This window comes from Protopterus annectens, chromosome 5.part0 (assembly GCF_019279795.1).
Source record: "Protopterus annectens isolate FY-2018-M chromosome 5.part0, PAN1.0, whole genome shotgun sequence".
NCBI classification, from domain to species: Eukaryota; Metazoa; Chordata; order Ceratodontiformes; family Protopteridae; genus Protopterus; species Protopterus annectens.
Window position 1 is genome coordinate 1,347,787,101 of NC_056735.1, and position 16,881 is coordinate 1,347,803,981.

The window sequence follows — 16,881 nt, forward strand, 5'->3', positions numbered from 1 at the left end:
CAGCAAATGATAAGCTGAATGGATTGAAAATAAATCACAAGAATTTAAATTTGTAAACTGCTGCCTAAACAGTCTAAATTTCAGGATTATCACACAGATGAGCTTAATATTATGATTTTGTTACACAGAAACTGTCTTAATTTCTTTTAAGGCATAAGAATGGAAAAGACTCAACTCTGATCATTAAATCCAGTCAAGATGAACAATTTGAAATGAATCCTCACAACCAATAGTATAGAAGCAGAGTTGCTGACAGCAGCACTAAAGAAAAGAACTGAAGTATTTAATGAGTTCCTCACAAAAATGTTACTGAACACAGAGTTCTTTACACTTGGCATTCTGTGTTAAAAACAATATCACATCCATCACAATGATGTTTGATGCAAAAAGAAACATTTTTTATGTGCATTTCTTACATTTGCCTGCAAATTATCAGCCTTTCCATTATCCACCTGGACCATTTATGCCCCTTGGAAGACAGACAATCATGGGAGTTATTATCTAGGTAGTCAATAAGGCTTGTGTATGTCCCTGTTCTGCTGCTGTCCCAAGTGGTAGCCTGATATGCATGGAATCCCACAATATTACCAAGTCACATATGTGTTGTTTCATGTATGGGTCAAACTACAGATAACATGTATAAATGCAAATGTTGCGTCGACAACAACTGAAACTTCAACTGGGCAAATCACACCAACCAAAGGTTCAGAATAATGAAATACAGAAAAAATAAGGGACAATCCCCATAACCACAAGGAAAAGTGAAAACTCTAGAATTACTGATGTCAGTCAAATAAAAAAGCATTGCTGGAAATGACTTCATGTTTTAAAAAAAAAGGCAATCAGGAAGTCTGCCATCAGTGAACTGCAGTCAAGAAGTTTAAAGCTCATAAACCTTACACTCAAAAGAACAGTAGGGTAATGGTGTGCATGCCACAACACCTGTCCCTCCAAAGTCTCAATTATTCAGTAGATCGGGTTGACCCCCCCCCCCATCCCTAGGATGGATAAACTAGCATCAGCAGCCACTCACTCCCACCTTCTCCAACTGACCTGTTCAGTGCCCTGTTCATCAGCTGATCCAGGGTCATATGGACTGCAGTCTGAGCTTTATGCTTCTTTTTTTACAGAGCTGATGCATCAGAGGTGAAAAAACAGAAAGAAGTCAGCTTTAGGTAGGGTGAGGGGGGAATGTGCATGTATGATGTGGAGAAATGGTAACATTTTGAGGTAAGCTTCAGAAGGCAGTTTATATGGTATTCACTTCCCTATCTTCCCTATAGAAATTCAAAATGATTTGCTGTCAGTTTTGCATTTCTGCAACATACATTATCTCTCAAGTTCATTTTACAAGATAGAACTGAGAGGAAAGGAAGTTATGTGACTTGCTCATAATAAAACAATATCTAAGCAAAAGTGATAGTTTTAAAGCCCAGACAGTACTACCTTGAAAGTTTTTGTGTACCTGTTCTTCTGCAATTTAATGCTTATTTGTACATGTCCCCCAATGATGTGCTACAATAAAGCAACGTCACCCAGCAAATAAAATGTGATTTGGGATCAACACAGGGGCTGTGTTGCAGCTAGTGTAAAAAAGGAAGAGACTTTCTCATTAAGACCTTATTACATATGAGCAGACACACAAGAGAACAAAGACATAAGAACAGCTCGTCTCCCAGCCCTACCCCCCCCCCCCATCTTGCGGCAGGATGATAGTCAAAGTCAGTCAATTTGTTATAAATATCAACAGGATCCTGACAGAATTAATAAAACTTGCAGGACAGACTGAAAATTGACAGCCTTGAGTATATTTACAAAGAAAGTACAGTTGTGTACCTACCATAAATGTAGATGTTCCAGTGTATTCACTGTTGCAGTCATTACTCTTGGGTTATCCTGCTGGCAGGCTACCCGCAGTCGGCCAGAATTCCCAAGTCTTGATCTGGCGTTGGTTGCTGACGTCTCTTCCCTGATGTCAGTGCGCCAAGGGTATAAAAGATGCAGCCGACGCCATTTTCTTCAGTTTTTCTTGACCCAGATTGTCAGGTGCTCCCAAAATGGTAGGCTAAAAAAATTATGCCAATAATTATGCATGCAGTAAAATAAACATTTCCTTCATCTACAAGCAAATACACCACATAGGTTGTATACGACAGAGAAGTATAGGTAAGTCCCAGCAAAGAAAAGGGGGATGGTCGGTGGGTAACCTGGACTGCAACAGTGAATACACTCGAACATCTACATTTATGGTAGGCACACAAGTGTACTATGTTCATCGTGTTTCACTGTTGCAGTCATTACTCTTGGGTTGAATCCCAAAGCTGAGGTTGGGTGGCTGGGCCTAAATAGGATTAGGAAAGGCTATAAGGCCCTGCAGAACTGCAGTGGCAAGCCTGCTCTGGATTTAGAGTAGAGAGGTAAATGGTAGTGCTTTGTAAAAGTGTGCACTGAACTCCACGTTGCAGCTTCTAAAATGTCTTTGGTTGGTACTCCTCTGAGAAAGGCTGCTGAAGTGGCTGCTGCCCTGGTAGAATGAGGCCTAATGCCATTGGGCACTGATTTGCCATGTTGTGAGTAGCAGAAATGAATGCAGTGGCCTATCCATTTTGAAACAGTCTGTTTTGAGACAGGCTTTCCTTGAGATCCTGCAGCATATGCCACTAAAAGTTGCTCAGTTTTTCCTGAAAGCTTTAGTTCTGTCCAAGTAGAAGCGTAGTTGTCTGTGTATGTCCAAAGAATGCAGAAGTCTCTCACCCTTATTCTGTGGGTTTGGATAAAAGGTAGGCAAATGAATGGTTTGGTTAAGGGCCACACTGGACACTACCTTAGGCATAAATGTCGGGTTTGTCCTTAGAGAAACCCTGTCTGGATGGAAAATGATGAAAGGTTCCACAGCCATGAGTGCCTGTATCTCTGAAACTCGTCTTGCAGAGGTTATTGCTAGGAGCAGAGCTGTTTTCTAAGATAAAAACTTTATATCAGCTGTACTGGCTGGCTAAAAGGGCGGCAGTGTGAGCTTTTCCAAGACATAATTGAGGTCCCATTCAGGTATTGGGGCTCTCCTTAGAGGTCTTATGTTTTTGGCCCCTCTGAGTTACTGCCTTAGCAAAGGATGGGAAAAAATAGGAGGTTCCGTATTGTAATGAGCTGAAATAGCAGAGGCATGAATTTTAATTGATGAAAAGGATAGGCCTTTGTCCACCATCTCAGTTAGGTATTGTAAAATCTGAGGGATATTTGGTACAGATGTGACAATTCCTTGTGCCTGGTTCCAAGCACAGAATCTTTTCCATTTTTCTGCATAAAATTTTCTGGTACTGGGCCTCCTGGTCTCCAAAATAACATCCATCACTGCTTTAGAGAAAGTTGTGTTTTGAATGGTTACATTATCCGCCATGCTGCCAGATTTAGGGTCCTGAGTTGGCTGTGCAGAATCTGATTGTTTCGCTGGGTCAGCAAGAGAGGAATTAGAGGCAATGTCCAGGCTGGGCCTTGAGAGACACTTTTTAGGACTGGGTACCAGTGCTGGCGTGGCCAGTCTGGGGCAATCAGAATCATTCTTGGCTTCTCTTGTCTGACCTTTAGGAGCACCTTGGGGAGGAGAGGCAGTGGAGGAAAGGCATATACTGTTAGACTTTTCCAGCTGAATGACAGAGCATCTACTTTCCACGCTTGCTTGTGATAAGTCCTTGTGCAGAATTTCTGTAGTTGGCAGTTGCGAGAGGAGGCAAATAGATTTATGTCTGGGCTTCCCCATTCCTTTGTTATCATGCTGAAGACTTGTGGATCCAGTTTCCACTCGTGGGGATCCGTGAGGTTTCTGCTTAGTTTGTCTGCCAGAGTATTGTTCTTTCCTGGCAGGAATTGTGCTTGCAGGTGTACTTGATAAGTCAATGCTGTGTCCCACAAAGTCATGGCTTGTCTGTAGAGGGGGTAGGAATGTGTGCCTCCCTGCTTGTTTATATACCACGTGACTGTAGTATTGTCCGTCCTTATCAGTAGTTGTCCTGGATGGAGTAGATCCTTGAAAGCTGTCAGGACATTCTGAACAGCTAGCATCTCTTTTTGACTGATATGTACATGCCTTTGGCTTGTGGTCCATGTGCCCTGAAAACATTTTCCTGCCATGTGTGCTTCCCAGGCATAATCTGATGCATCTGTTGTTATTGACTGCCTGGCTGTGGGTAGAGTGAATGGCTGTCCCTTGTTGAGGTGACAGGCATGTGCCCACCATCGAAACTCCTGTTGCAGGCAAGGAATGAGGGTAATTAATGCTTCCAGGCTTTGACAATGTTGAGTCCAGACACTTTTTAGGTACCACTGAAGTTTCCTCATATGCAGTCTGGCATATGGAATTAGCAGAATGCAGGATGCCGTGAAGCCCAAAGCCTGCAGAATTTTTCTTGCAGATAATTGGTTCTTTGTTGCCAACATTTTGAAGTAAGAAGTTAGTTGTCTTTGTTTGACTGGCATGAGATAAGCCATCTGGGCAGTTGTATTTAAGCTTGCACCCAGGAATATTATCTCTTGAGAGAGTACTAGTTTTGATTACTTTTCGTTTACTGTGTACCCTAGGCAAATTAATAATGTTTTTATGAATGCCAGATGCTGTAGTAGAGTGTCCTTGTTCTCTGCTTGTATAAGGCAGTCATCCAAGTAAGGATATATTTGAATTCCTCTTTGTCTGCAAAATGCAATTACTGGTGCCAGGCATTTTGTGAAGACCCTGGGCGCAGTAGATAAGCCAAAGGGCAGTGCAGAGAATTGGTAGTGCATTGAGCCAGCTATGAATCTGATGCATCTTCTGCAAGATTGTCTGATTGGGATATGCAGGTATGCCTCTTTTAGGTCCAAAGTTACAAGCCAAGCCTTCTTGCCCAGCATGGGCAGAAGCTGCTGCAGAGTTAACATTTTGAATTTTGGAACATCCAGAAATGTGCTTAGAATAGACAGGTCCAGTATTGGTCTCCAGGTTTTGTCCTTTCTGGGTACCAAGAAAAGTCTTGAGTAAAATCCTTGTCCCTGCTCTTGCTGTGGTACTTGCTGAATGGCCCTCATGTTCATAAGGGACGAAACTTGTTTTTGTGTCTCTGCCCATTGATTGTGTGGCAGGTTTGGCATACCTTTTGCCTTTGGCAGGGTGTGAAAGTGGAACCTGTAGCCCTGGGACACTATATTCAATACCCATTTATCCTGGGTGATCATGTGCCAATTTTGAGAGAAAAGTGCTAGTTTTCCCCCTAAGGGGGCTGCAAGAAGATAAGTGCTTGGTGCTGGTAGAGGCAAGTCATTGGGACTGTTTCCTGTATGGCTGTGCTTTGTCTTCTCCACTTTTGGAGGTAGAAGCGCCCCACTGTTTAGGCCTGTATGAGTCCTGGGGCTGGGATCTGCCTCTGGGACATCTGTATCTGCCTCTTTGTGGCCTGTCCGACACTGGAAAGGACCAATTCTTTGTAGGCCAGTTCCTGCTAAATCTTGATGGCTGAACCTGTAAGAAATCCTTTACTGTTTGCATAGATTTTGCTTTGTCCTCCATTTTCTTCAAAACCTCCTCTGCTTTAACACCAAATAAAGTATCATGCTGTAAGGGAGCATCTAATAATTTTGCTTTAACATGATCAGGCAGATTTTGTTCCTTTAACCAAGCATGCCTCCTAATGACAGAACCCGTAACTGCGGCCCTGCACGAGGCCTCCAGAGAATCAAAACCACATTGCAATGTATGTTTTCCCACTTGTTCAGTTGCATGCAATAAATTCTGCATTTCCTTATTTTCTGCACAATCAGAATTAGCCAACATTTTCTATTTTAATAGTGACATTAAGTATTGCTGATATTTAATCATATGAAATTGACAATTTAAAGCCCTCACAGCCAAAGTAGCAGAAGTGTAAACCTTTTTCCCCCATCTGTCTAGTGCCCTTGAATCCCTGTCAGAAGGGATAGGGTTTTTTGCAGTAGCGGCCTTAACCCCCTTGGGACTCTGAGAAATAGTTTCTGGGACAGCAGCAAGGTTTTTATAAAGAAATTTATGTGAATCTGGAACCCTGTAGTATCTGTCTGGTTTAACAGGAGCTGGAGGTAAGGAGTCTGGAGAAAGGCCGGACTCTGAAAATACATCATCTACAATGTCTAGCACAGGGGGAATAGCAAGAGGCCTGTGCTGAGGAAGTAAAAGAAAATCTCTAAGCCTTTTCTTTGATTCTGAGTAATCTTGGCTCTCCCAGTGGAAGTGCTCCCTCATGGTATGCAGGGTTTCCCCAAAAGAGTAATCTTCAGGAGGAGAGGCTGAAGGAATGGATTCTTCAGCATCAGAATCCTCATAGGGAGGAAGAGAGTATTCCTGTACAGAAGAGGAGTCAGAGGAAATGGAAACCTGATCTGAAGAGTCATAGTCTGTCTTTTGCCTAGGCATCTTGTCAGGAGGGGGATGGGAAAGTACAGTTGTGTACCTACCATAAATGTAGATGTTTGAGTGTATTCACTGTTGCAGTCATTACACTTGGGTTATCCGCCGGCAGGCTACCCGCAGTCGGCCAGAGTTCCAAAGTTTTGGTCCGGCGTCGGGTGATGTCACCTCTTCCCTGACGTCAGTGCGCCAGGGGTATAAAAGATGCAACCGATGCCATTTTCTTCAGTTTTTCTTGCCCCAGATGTCAGGTGCCCCCAGATATGAAGGCTGGAAAAATAAAATAATGCCAAAAAGCATACATGTACTGATATAAACATTTCCTACATCTACAAGCAAATACACCACATAGGTTGTACAGAGTTGAGAAGTACAGAGAAGTCCCAGCAATGAAAAGGAGGATGGTGGGTGGGTAACCTGGACTGCAACAGTGAATACACTCAAACATCTACATTTATGGTAGGTACACAACTGTACTATGTTCATCGTGTTTCACTGTTGCAGTCATTACACTTGGGTAGAATCCCAAAGCTGAGGTTGGGCGGCTGGGTCTAAATTGGATTTGGAGAGGCTACCAGGCCCTGCAGGACTGCAGTGGAAAAGCCTGCTCTGAATTTAGAGTAGAGAGGCAAGTGGTAGTGCTTGGTGAAAGTGTGCACTGAGCTCCAGGTTGCAGCTTCTAAAATGTCTTTGGTTGGTACTCCTCTGAGAAAGGCTGCTGAAGTGGCTGCTGCTCTGGTAGAATGTGGCCTAATGACCTTAGGCACTGATTTGCCATGTTGTGCATAACAGAAGCAGATGCAGTGTCCTATCCATTTTGAAATTGTCTGCTTTGTGATGGGCTTTCCTTGTGATCCTGCAGCATAGGCTACACACAGTTGCTCAGTCTTTCTGAAAGCTTTTGTTTTGTCCAAGCAGAATCGTAGCTGTATGTGTACATCCAAAGCGTGCAGAAGTCTCTCCCCTTTATTCTGGGGATTTGGGTAGAAAGTTGGTAAATGAATGGTTTGGTTTAGGGCCACATTGGAAACTACTTTTGGCATGAATGTTGGGTTTGTCCTGACAGAAACCCTGTCCTGGTGAAAAATGATGAAAGGTTCCACAGCCACTAATGCCTGTAACTCTGATACTCTTCTTGCTGAAGTTATTGCTAGGAGCAGAGCAGTTTTCCATGACAAGAATTTTATATCAGCTGTGCTGGCTGGTTCAAAAGGAGGCAGTGTGAGTTTTTCTAAAACAAAATTGAGATCCCAAGTTGGTACTGGTGCTCTCCTTGGGGGTCTTATGTTTGCACCTCTGAGGTACTGTCTTAGAAGAGGATGTGAAAAAATAGGAGGTACCGTATTGTAATGAGCTGAAATGGCAGAGGCATGGATTTTAATTGATGAGAAAGATAGGACTTTGTCCAGCATCTCAGTTAGGTATTGTAAAATCTGAGGTATATTTGGAACAAGTGGTTCGAGCCCTTGTGCCTGGTTCCAAGCACAAAATCTCTTCCATTTTTCTGCATAAGATTTCCTAGTGCTGGGCCTCCTGGCTTCTAAAATGACATCCATAACAGCTTTAGAGAGAGGTGCAGTCTGAGTGGCTACATTATCTGCCATGCTGCCAGATTTACGGTTCTGATTGTTTTGTTGAGTCAGAAGATGAGGAATTTGAGGTAAAGGCCAAGCTGGGCCCTGAGACAAGCTCTTTAGGATTGGGTGCCCGTGCTGGTGTGGCCAGTCTGGGGCAATCGGGATAATTTTTGGCCTTTCTTGTCTGACTTTTAGGAGCACCTTGGTAAGAAGAGGCATTGAAGGGAAGGCACAGACTGTCAGGGGTTTCCAGCTGAATGATAGAGCATCCACTTTCCATGCTTGAGAGTGATAGGTTCTTGTGCAGAATTTCTGTAGTTGGCAAGTGTGAGGGGAGGCAAAAAGATCTATGTCTGGGCGTCCCCATTTCCTTGTTATCATGCTGAACACTTGTGGATTTAGTTTCCATTCGTGAGGGTCCATGAGATTTCTGCTTAGTTTGTCTGCCAGAGTATTCTTTGTTCCTGGCAGGAATTGTGCCTGCAGATGTACCTGGTAGGTTAGTGCTGTGTTCCACAAGGTCATGGCTTGCCTGCATAGGGGGTAGGAATGTGTGCCCCCTTGCTTGCTTATGTACCACATAACTGTGGTATTGTCCGTCTTTATTAGTAGTTGTCCTGGATGTAGTAGGTCCTTGAAAGCTGTCAGGGCATTCTGTACAGCTAGCATCTCTTTTTGATTGATGTGAAGATGCATTTGTTCCTTGGGCCACATGCCCTGAATACATTTTCCTGCCATATGTGCCCCCAGGCATAATCCGATGCATCCATTGTCATTGTCTGCCTGGCTGTGGGTAAGGTGAATGGCTGTCCCTTGTTGTGGTGACAGGCCTGAGACCACCATCGAAACTCCTGTTGTAGGCAGGGAATTAAAGTTATAATTGTCTCTAGGCTGTGACAATGCTGAGTCCAAACACTTTTTAGATACCATTGTAGTTTCCTTATATGCAGTCTTGCATATGGAATTAGTAGAATGCAGGACACCATGAAGCCCAGGGCCTGCAGAATTTTTCTTGCAGGGAGCTGGGTCTTTGTTGCCATCATTTGAAAGTATTGAGTCAGTTGCCTTTGTTTGTCTGGCGTGAGATAAGCCATCCGGGCAGTTGTATTTAAGCTTGCACCCAGGAATATTATCTCTTGAGAGGGCACTAGTTTTGATTTCTTTTAGTTTACTGTGTACTCTAGGCAAACTAGTAATCTTTTTACAAACACCAGATGCTTTAGTAGAATGTCCTTGCTTTCTGCTTGAATAAGGCAGTCGTCCAAGTAGGGATATATTTGAATTCCTTTTTGTCTGTAAAATGCAATTACTGGTGCCAGGCATTTTGTGAAGATCCTGGGTGCAGTAGATAAGCCAAAGGGCAGTGCAGAGAATTGGTAATGCACTGAGCCTGCTATGAATATGAGGTATCTTCTGCAAGTTTGTCTGATTGGGACATGCAGGCATGTCTCCTTGAGGTCCAAAGTAACTAGCCAAGCCTTCTTGCCCAGCATGGGTAGAAGCTGCTGTAGTGTTAACATTTTGAATTTTGGAACATCCAGGAAAGTATTTAGGATTGACAGGTCCAGTATTGGTCTCCAGGCTTTGTCTTTTCTGGGTACTAAGAAAAGTCTTGAGTAAAATCCTTGTCCCTGTTCTTGCTATGGTACTCTTTGAATAGCTCCCATGTCCAAGAGAGCAACAATTTATTTTTGTGCCTCTGCCCATTGGTTTTGTGGCAGGTCCGGCATGCCTCTTGATTTTGGAAGCGTGTGATATTCAGTACCCATTTGTCCTGGGTGATTATGTGCCAATTTTTTGAGAAAAGTGCTAGCTTTCCCCCTAGGGGAGCTGTCAAAAGGTAAGTGCTTGGCATCTGTAGAGGGAAGTCATTGAGCCTGTTTCCTATAAGGTTGTGATTTGTCTTCCCCTCCTTTGGGGGCTGAAGCACCCCATTGTTTAGGTCTGTAGGAGCCTTGGGGCTGAGATCTGCCTCTTCGGCGTCTGTATCTGCCTCTTTGTGGCCTGTCCGACACTGGAAAGGACCAATTTTTTGAAGGCCAGTTTCTGCTAAACCTAGGTGGTTGAACCTGTAAGAAATCCTTTACTGTCTGCATTGATTTTGCTTTATCCTCCATTTTCTTTAACACCTCTTCTGCCTTAACACCAAACAAAGTATCATGCTGTAGTGGAGCATCCAATAATTTTACTTTAACATGGTCAGGTAAACTTTGTTCTTTCAACCAAGCATGCCTTCGAATAACAGAGCCTGTAACTGCAGCTCTACAAGAAGCCTCTAATGAATCAAAACCACACTGTAAAGTATGTTTTCCCACTTGTTCAGCTGCATGCAATAAATCCTGCATTTCCTTACTGTCAGGACTTTCTGAGATTGAAACCATTAAACTTTTTCCCCCATCTCTCCAGAGCTTTGGAATCCCTATCCAAGGGAACAGGAGTTTTAGCAGTGGAAGCCTTAACCCCTTTAGAACTCTGAGAAGTTGTTTCTGCATCTGCAGCAGGGTTTTGTAAAGAAATTTATGAGAGTCAGGGACCCTGTAGTACCTGTCAGGCTTGACTGGTGCAGGAGGTAAAGAATCAGGAGTCAGACTGGATTCAGAGAAAACATCATCAACAATATCAAGCACAGAGGGAATAGCCAGGGGCCTGTGCTGGGGCAATAAAAGAAAGTCTCTGAGCCTTTTCTTGGATTCTGAATAATCCTGGCTCTCCCAATGGAAATGCTCCCTCATGGTGTGCAGGGTTTCCCCAAAAGAATAATCCTCAGGCAGAGAGGCAGAAGGTATAGACTCTTCTGCATCAGAGTCCTCATAGGGAGGGAGAGAATATCCCTGATCAGAAGAGGAATCAGAGGAAATAGAAACCTGGTCAGAGGAGTCATAGTCAGTGTCTTGCCTAGGCCTTTTGTCAGGAGGGGGATGGGAACCCCTGATTAAAGTAATTAGGTCTTCAGCCATTTTAAGCATCTATTTCTTTGGCATGGATGACTGTTCAGTAGAATGCTGTACTTGTTTTCTTGTCTTTAATGGTGTTTTTAACTTTGCCTTGGCTGCTGTAGTGGCCTTAATTGTAAGCTGTGAAGGTCTGAAAACACCCTCAGAAGCCGATGCCTGCTCAGCGGCTCCGGACCCATCTGAGGGGATAGTTTCCGTAGGCCCAATACCTTGAGTTTCCACAGGCCTCGGTGTCTCCACGTGGTTGTCGGACACGGTCTGTGGCTCTGAGGTAGCGGGTGTCAGGGGCTGCAAAAGCGCCTCACTGAGAACCGGCGACTGGCCTAGAAGAGGCTTCGTCATCGGTTTTGGACCTCAGATGCCTGTCCTTTTCTTTGTCTTTGTGTTTTTTATAAATTCCGGTTGTCAGTTCTTCTGACGGCATTATGTAATTAAACCTTCGGCCAAAATAATGTAAAGCAAAATCAAACTGACGTTTAATAGTGCGTTTATTGAATCTAGCACAAAACTGACAACTGGTAATGTCGTGGTCAGGGCCTAGACAAGGAATACAGTAAGAGTGAAAGTCCTTATGAGGTATATGCTTCCCACAAGAGATACAATTATTAACTTTTACTGACATCGGTCTGGAGCAAGAAAAAGTTTCCCTAACAGGGTACTTAGCTTTATTGAAGACTTCAGTTCTGAAACTCAATTTAGAAAATGTCAGGAGTCGGCCGACTGGCACTTGCGAACTGCTTTTGCTTCGGGCACCGCGCTGCAAGAAAGATTGAAGAAAATGGCGTCGGTTGCATCTTTTATACCCCTGGCGCACTGACGTCAGGGAAGAGGCGACATCAACTGACGCCGGACCAAGACTTTGGAACTCGGGCCAACTGCGGGTAGCCTGCCGGCAGATAACCCAAGTGTAATGACTGCAACAGTGAAACACGATGAACATCCCCTGATCAAGGTAATAAGGTCTTCGGCCATTTTGGGCATCTGTTTCTTAGGCATGGAAGTCTGTCCTGGAGAATGCTGTACTTGTTTCTTTGTCTTTAAAGCTGCTTTAGTCTTTGCTTTTGAAGGTGAAGTAGGCTTTACATAAAGCTGTATAGGCCTGAAAACACCCTCAGAAGCCGATGCCTGCTCAGCATCTCCGAACCCATCTGAGGGAATGATTTCCAAGTGTCCAATACCTTGAGTATCCAGAGGCCTAGCTGGCTCCACGTGGGAGTCGTCAGCGTCCTGTGGCTCTGAGGTAGCGGGCATCAGGGGCTGTGAAAGTGCCTCACTGAGAACCGGCGAACCGGTGACTGGCTTAGCGGAAGCCTCGTTGTCGGTTTTGGATCTTGGATGCCTGTCCTTCTCTTTTCCCTTGCGTTTTTTTAGAAACTCCGGTCGTCGGCTGTTCCGACGGCATTATGTAATTGAATTTTCGGCCAAAGTAATGATAAGGAAAATCAAACTGACGCTTAATAGTGCATTGGTTGAATCTAGCACAAAACCGACAGCTAGCAACGTTATCATCAGGGACTAGGCAAGGAATACAGTAAGAATGAAAATCCTTATGAGGTATTTGCTTCCCACAAGAAATACAATTGTCAACTTTTTCTGACATCAGTCTGGAGCAAGAAAAAAGTTTCCCCAACGGGGTACTTAGCTTTAATAAAGACTTTGGATCTGAAATTCATATGTGAAAATCTCAGGAGTCGGCCGACTGGCACTTGCGAACTGCTTCTGCTTTGGGCACCGCGTGGCAAGAAAGGCTGAAGAAAATGGCATCGGCTGCATCTTTTATACCCCTGGCGCACTGACGTCAGGGAAGAGGTGACAGCAACCGACGCCAGTCCTAGACTTTGGAATTCTGTCCGACTGCGGGTAGCCTGCCAGCAGGATAACCCAAGAGTAATGACTGCAACAGTGAAACAAGATGAACATCAAAAACAGCAATACTCTTAATCTAACATGCTTGCTTGTGGAAAAATTGCACTTTGCTTAAAAAAAAGACAGTTTTTATTATTTCAAAAGAAACGGACACACCTATCCCGGGTGGGGTATGCATGTCTACTTGCACTTACAGCTCCAACTCTTTAACAGTAATAAAAACTGGCTGTGTACCACTCTTCCTTTTTTTACACTTCATACATTATTTAAAGTGGCTACTGGGCAGCAGCTCTCAGAATACTACAATCCGTTCAACACCCAGACCTCCAGATTTAGTAGTAGTAGTAGCAGCACCCAGAGTAGGAGGACATCTAGCACAACAGAAACTCTCACTAGTCCACCTACTTGAGAATAAGAAAACTCTGCTTAACTACTATATTTCACTTCTCAGCCGTGCAACATGCTGTAAAGGGAAGAACGCTTCAGTATTCTAGGCTGGCCCATACCTCTCAACTGTACAGATTTTCGCAGAATGTACAGATTTTTGCCTCATGTTTTTGGTCTGTTCCTCCTGTTTTCTGGCAAAACATTGAAAATTTAAGTAAAAAAAATGAGAGGCATTTAAGTTGCAGACTTCATACCCTTTAGAAAAGTGCATGCTAATACAGAACCTGTTATTCTAACAACGTTCTATGTTTGTAAGAGAAATATTTAAAAACTGTCCCTATTTTGGGGCCTTTGCCTCCCCCCCCCCCATTTTATATGGCTTTATCCAGATTTCTTGCTCTAAGAGTTTGAGAGGTATGTCTACGACACACGTTGCCAGGCCACATATCAGGAAAACCCAGCCAACTGGTAATGCCTGGTAAAAAAGTGGACAGGTTGCTACCTCAAAGATGTCCATCCCCTTAAAAAAAAGATGTCACATCCTGATACTCCTCTAAAAAACACAGAATTCAAAGCTTCTGAAGTTCAGTGAACTCTTACATGGCCTACTAAGGAATTACTTGGAGAGAAACTAATATAACTGGAAACCAGTTCTAAATGGTCTGCTTACTTGCTCTGGATTATCTAACCTACTTGGAGCAAAATATCAAACAGATGGTTTAATTTTGTAATGCCCTTATTCCTAGAAATATAACTACAGAGCTATCTAAAGGGAACTTGTGCAATGCAACAAACTTTAACTAGGATTTGGAGAATAAGAATAACAATCACAGCTACTTTATTATTATTTTTATTAAGATTAATGACTGACACAACCTTAAGCACAAAGGAAGGACTGGCAGATAATAAAAGCCTTGTGACAGTAAAAGGTTGAATGCACATTAAGCCTACAGCTCTGAGACTCATCAAATGTGAAGCAACAGCCAACAAGACTGTATTCCAACTTAAACATTTTAAATGAGCAGCTTTGTTGAAAACTAAATGTGCAGCTTTGTTGAAAAGTATTTATTTACCGTGATGATCTAACTGGGCAGAGTCCCTTTTCAGTGGAGGCACAGGGAGAAAAGCTCCATATGAACTTACACAAAACAATAAATAAGATTTAACAATACAATTTTCAAACAGTTGTACAGCAGAGAATAAGCAGAAAACTTAATTTATAAATACATATAAGCAGAATGCATTAAGGAAAAATATAACCATAATGATACAAGTACACCTTTGCATAATAAATTGAGATAGATTAGAGATCACAAGCACAGTAAGATAGGTAGGTGCATGGATATAAAATAGCCATAGGAAATGATGAAGTAATTAGACAGAAAGCATAAAATATCATCCAGAAGAGTTAATGTAGGATTAAATAAGAAGAAATACTATTTTATCCAGGGTTGGATTAAGAAGAAGTCCAGTTATTCATGGCATGCATTTTTAGGACTTTTTTAAAGCATTTGTGTGAAGCATCTGCTTTTGTAGGGACTGAAATGGCATTCCAACAAGGCAGAGCAATGCACCTTAAAATAAGTGTAAGAAAGTCTAACAAAGAATAAGCAAAGTAATCAAACTCTGGGTAATTTCCATTCTAATGGTGGCACATTCTCAGAATGACACCAAAGTGTAAATCTATACCATTGGGTTAAGTATGATTTTCAAGCATCAGGCTTCCTGCTTTTGTACAACATCTAAAGCATGTCAGACAAAGTAAATAACTGTAAGGAATGAATACATCATCCTACAGGCTGTGTGATGAAGACATAAAAGGGAAGACTAAACAATGCATCCTGCAAGTGAACAAGTTGGGAACCGGTTTCTACATGGAGAGAGAACAATGGTAGTATTGGTCAAAAAGCTACAAATGAGTTAAATGAGCCCTTTCACTTCTTGCTTTTAACAAACATATTTGTAGAAGAAATGAAGGAAACACACAGAAAAGGCTATCCTTCCACTTCAACCATTCACTATCCATTTAGATACTTAGGAACACTGAAATGGGAGGAAAACTGGCCCAGCTCCAAAACCTTCCATCTTATCACCAGTTGCAGAATCTATGTGTGTATCCATTTAAGATACAAACAGACTGTGCAACTCTCGTGGTATCTCGAAACATGGTGGTCCCCTAACAGATGGTCTGCTATCAAGCGGAAGTAGAGACAGAATGTCAGTTCATGCCATTCCTTGACCATTCTAGACAAACAGTGAGACTGTATCCATCACCTCTGCTTGCTTTTGTAACATGTAACTATGGGCACAGACTTATAGAACTCTACTTTAGATAATTTCTGATAGGCCTTGTGGAAAAGTCTGGTGCTAACACTGCTTTCAGAATGACATGCATTGTCAACTGTGTGGTAGACCAATAGCCTTACCACTCTTCAAGACACTCTAAGCAAGCTTTCCATCCCTGAGCTGATGCAGATAAAATCACATCTTGAGAAGGAAGGGAAACAGAAAAGGAAATGCTCATGTTTATCTGTCCTGCTGCTCTTCCACACTTCAATTCTTTGATTAATCAAGGGATCAAAGGAATCAAGGCATCAAGTAAATCTGCATTAAAAATAAATAAATAAATAAACTCTGCAAGTAATGATAGACTTTCCTCACAAAGTCTGGTATCCTATACCACTTTGGTACTGCCGAACCAGTGATCTAAAATACTGACAAAATTGTTTCCAGTTACAATGCATTGTATTGCTTACAAATGAAAGAATAAACATTTTTTGCTCAATGCAAAACAGTTCTTTGGGGGGAAAACAGCTACAGTTTACTCTCAATGATCATAATGCACAAGGAAAAATTATTAGTATTGTCTGATCATCCCAAAACTGAACCCATGACTCAGCTTAGATAAAACTCATTGATGTAAGGTTAAATAGAAGTATGTTGCCATCTGACAGTTGTTACTGATGGGGCTAAATATTCACCATATCAGCAGATCTTTAAGAGGTTACTTTTTGCAGGAAATCATAACATTTTGGTTTACATATCTTTTGCATCCCATTTTCTTGGCCAGAATTTCTCCCAGTAGTGTCACATTCCCCTGTAAGAAAATATCTTCTTTGGTTCCTCATGCCAAAATTCTCCAGAGCAATAAATGCTCAATGTAGACAAATAGATATGGCTAGGTACTACAAAGGAAAAAGTGAATTTTGTCTTAATATCACTACATATCAGTCTAAAACGACAAGTCCATCCAAAATAATATTTTGGTATTTCTAGAAAAAAATAAACATTTAAAACATAATAAAATCATACCTAGATTTTCCTAATGTAAATAAACATTTTAGTCCCTATAACCTCAATGAAAGAACTTTACTATAAAGTAAGCAAGTAAACTGCTAGAGAATAGTAAAAATCGTCTTGTGCATCAAAAGCAATAAAACAGAACTTAGTAAAATGGTAGATGTCCATAACAGCCAATAACAAAGTAGTTTTGCTATCAAGATAGATTGAAAGTAAAACTACTACCCTGTCCAGTTCCCTGTTATAACCACAAATACATAAAAAACTTATGAGTAAGTAAGACAGTAGCTGGAATAAGGATCCAGATATTAAAGTTGAGTTACACTCCATGGTCAAAGTTGAAATTATTTTTTTGTAAAATTATACAAAGTGACAAAAACAAAAATTG

At 42.1% G+C, this 16,881-nt stretch overlaps 1 protein-coding gene across 1 annotated transcript in view; it reads right to left on the minus strand.

The window, feature by feature from the left end:
* FCHSD2 (FCH and double SH3 domains 2) overlaps positions 1 to 16,881 on the minus strand; it is a 3,469,714-nt gene that overhangs the window by 136,610 nt on the left and 3,316,223 nt on the right. The gene's annotated exons all lie outside the window — the stretch shown is intronic.